This window comes from Rhinopithecus bieti, unplaced genomic scaffold, assembly GCF_001698545.2.
Source record: "Rhinopithecus bieti isolate Rb0 unplaced genomic scaffold, ASM169854v2 scaffold_60790, whole genome shotgun sequence".
Taxonomy (NCBI): domain Eukaryota; kingdom Metazoa; phylum Chordata; class Mammalia; order Primates; family Cercopithecidae; genus Rhinopithecus; species Rhinopithecus bieti.
The window spans coordinates 11788-15296 of NW_016822988.1; positions in this window are offsets into that span (position 1 = coordinate 11788).

Consider the following 3509-nt stretch of genomic DNA (forward strand, 5'->3'; position numbering starts at 1 on the left):
CGCCAGCCTACTCTTATAATTTCTTATGCCTGTCTTTGCTTTAATCTCTTAATCACATTATCTTTGTAAGTTGAGAATGTATGTCACCTCAGGACCACTATTGCACAAATTGATTGTAAAACATGTGTGTTTGAACAATATGAAATCATTGCACCCTGAAAAAGAACAGAATTACAGCAATTTTCAGGGAACAAGGGAAGATAACTGTAAAGCCTGACTGCCTGCTGGGTCAGGCAGAATAGAGTCACGTTTTTTTTTTTTTCTTGCAAAAGCCTATAAACGAATGTGCAAGTAGGAAAATATTGCTGAATTCTTTTCCCAGCAAGGAATAACCCTGGGGAAGGAATGCATTCCTGGGGGTAGGTGTATAGATGGCCGCTCAGGGAGTGTCTGTCTTATGTGGTTGAGATAAGGACTGAAATACACCCTGGTTTCATGCGGTACCCTCAGGCTTACTAGGATTGGGAAATTCCAGCCTGGTAAATTCTAGTCAGACCAGTTCTCTGCTATCGAACCCTGTTTCCTGTTAAGATGTTTATCAAAACAGTATGTGTGCAGTGAGACATAGACCCTCATCAGTAATTCTAATGTTGCCTTCACCTTGTGATCTTTATGGACCTTTGAAGCATGTGATCCTTGTGACCTAATCCCTGTTCGTACCCCCCCTCCCCTTTTAAAATCCCTAATAAAAACTTGCTGGTTTTGCAGCTTGGGGTTGTCATCACAGTCTTACCAATATGTGATGATGTGATGTCACCCCTGGAGACCCAGCTGTAAAATTTCTCTCTTTGTACTCTTTCTCTTTATTACTCAGACCAGCCAACACAAAAAAAATAGAAAACACCTACATTGAAATATTAGGGGCTGGTTCCCCTGATATTATGGCCCAGCCCCTGGGTGCAAGATGGTTCATGGGGATACCATACTCCCATCTACATGATTAATCACATCATTAAGTTACAAGCAGTATTATAAATTATAGCTAATGAAACATCTAATGCTTTAGATTTATTAGCTGTACAATCTACACAGATGAGAAATGCAATGTATCAAAACAGACTGGTATTTGATTATTTGCTGGCCTCAGAATGAAGGGTCTGTGGTAAATTTAACCTAACTTTTTAAAAATTGATGACAAGAGGGAGGCATTTATGGAAATTACTGCCAAAATTAGAAAATTAGCCCATGTTCCAGTCCAAACCTGGGAAAGTTGGACCCCAGGTTATCTTTTTGGTGGATGGTTTTCCTCTTTTGGCAGATTCAAGACTCGCCTGGGAAGTGTAGTACTTATGTTAGGCAGCTGTCTCATACTTACCTGTTTATTGCCTCTCCTGTTTAGGATCATACAGTCCACTGTAGAGGCAGTGGTGGCTAGACACACCACCTCCCAAATAATGGCATTAAGTAAGTATCGGCAATTACCGACAGAAGATAGCTCAGCTCATAAACAGATGGAAAATCATGAAACTAACATAGGCCTTCTCTAAAGTATTTTGCTTTCCTATGCTTCACCTTCTTTACCTTCTATGTGGCATATTCATCCTTCTATCTAAGAAAAGAGGCCATAAATCATGTCCCCCCAGTCAATGGCAGGTAAGATTCTCTGAAACATGGAAACAACCAAAGACAGGCACAACCAACAAAGTCTGAGAAAAAGTAAGCCAGAGAGCCAGTCTGCTCCCACAAGAAGACAAATGACACTAAGAGGAGACAGACTGGCAAAATAACTCCCCAGGCAAACAAATGAATTGCCCCATAACAGGCCTTAGACTCTGTCCTACTGAGATGTGAAGCCAGCTGGACTTCCTGGGTCGAGTGGGGACTTGGAGAACTTCTCTGTCTTGTAAGAGGTTTGTAAACTGCAACTATTTGTGCTCTGTAAAAATGCACCAATCAGTGCTCTGTAGCTAGTTAGAAGTTTGTGAAATGCACCAATCAGTGCTCTGAAAAAAGGCACCAATCAGCATTCTGTAGCTAGCTAGAGGTTTGTAAAATGGACCAATCAGCACTCTGTAAAACGGACCAATCAGCAGGACATGGGCAGGGACAAATAAGGGAATAAAAGCTGGCCATCCTAGCCAGCAGCGGCAACCCACTGGGGCCACCTTCCATGCTGTGGAAGCTTTGTTCTTTTGCTCTTCACAATAAATCTTGCTGCTGCTCACTCTTTGAGTCCATGCCACCTTTAAGAGCTTTAAGAGCTGTACCACTCACCTGAAGGTCCATGGCTCCATTCTTGAAGTCAGCAAGACCACAAACCCACTGGAAGGAACAAACTCGTGACACATCTTTGGGGCTTATCTGGGATTTGCCATGTAGTGTACCATCGGACCCCTTTTGCTTGCTATTCTGTCCTATTTTTCCTTAGAATTTGGGGACTAAACACCGTGCACCTGTTGGCCAGTTAAAGTGACTAGTGTGGCCACTGGACTAAAGACACAGGTCTCAGGATTTCTGGGAAAGGGCTGTCTGACAACCCCTGACTCTTTGGAGTTGGGAGGGAGTGTTGGTTTGCCAGGAACCAGCTTCCACTTTTTCTGCATTTTCAGGCTAAACTGAGGGTTGACAGAGAGGAAAGCCATTCAGCTCTGGGGTTCCAACAAAAAGTTCAGTGACCCTGCAGCCATGAGCGCAACTCTCAGTGTTGCCTCGCCCAAGTGAGGTCCTTACACCTATCAGACAAACTTCCTCCTGCCTCTCTTCTCTGAGGCTAGTCCTGCTTCTAAGAACCACTGCCTATCTCTGGTGCTTTTCTAGTTTCTCCTATAAGAATGATTTCTAGTGTAAAGTTCAGTACTCTGTTCCCTTCTTTAGGCACCCAGGCTCACCAATCAGAAAGACATAATTTTTGCCCAAAGCCCCATTGGAAGGGGGACTATCTATAATTTTAGGATCCCTCCTGAGACTAAGTAGGCCTAACAAATGCTATTCCTGAAGTTAGGATACGGGGAGCCTCAGAAAGTGTATCCTCCCCATTCATATGATGAGAAGTGAGGACAAAAGGCGTCGCTCTTCCAACCCTGGAGATCCCTTCCCTCCCTCAGGTTATGGCCCTCCACTCCAGTTTTAGGCATATCATATTTATAGGACAAGGGTAAGGTCCCAATACTAACAGAGGAAAATGCTTAGGACTCTAACAGGTTTTCAAGAATGTAACAGTAAGGGCCACTAAATCCGATTTTTCTCAATCCTCTTTGTGCTCTAAGAGGAAAGGCAAGGGTACAGATTTTTGAGAATGCATCAGTAAGGACCACTAAATACAAACTTCCTCAGATCTCTTTGTAGGCTAGGAGGAAAACTAGTGTTTCTGCTGCTGCATCAGTGAGCACAACTATTCTGATCAGCAGGGTCCAGGGACCATTGTGGGTTTTGGTCAGGGTGGGGAAAAAACCAAAACCCCAGAGGTTTTTTCTTTCACATGGGAAACACTCAGGCATCAATAGACTCACCCTTGAAATGCATCCTAAGCCATTGGGACCAATGTGACCTGCAAACCTGAAAAAGAGGCA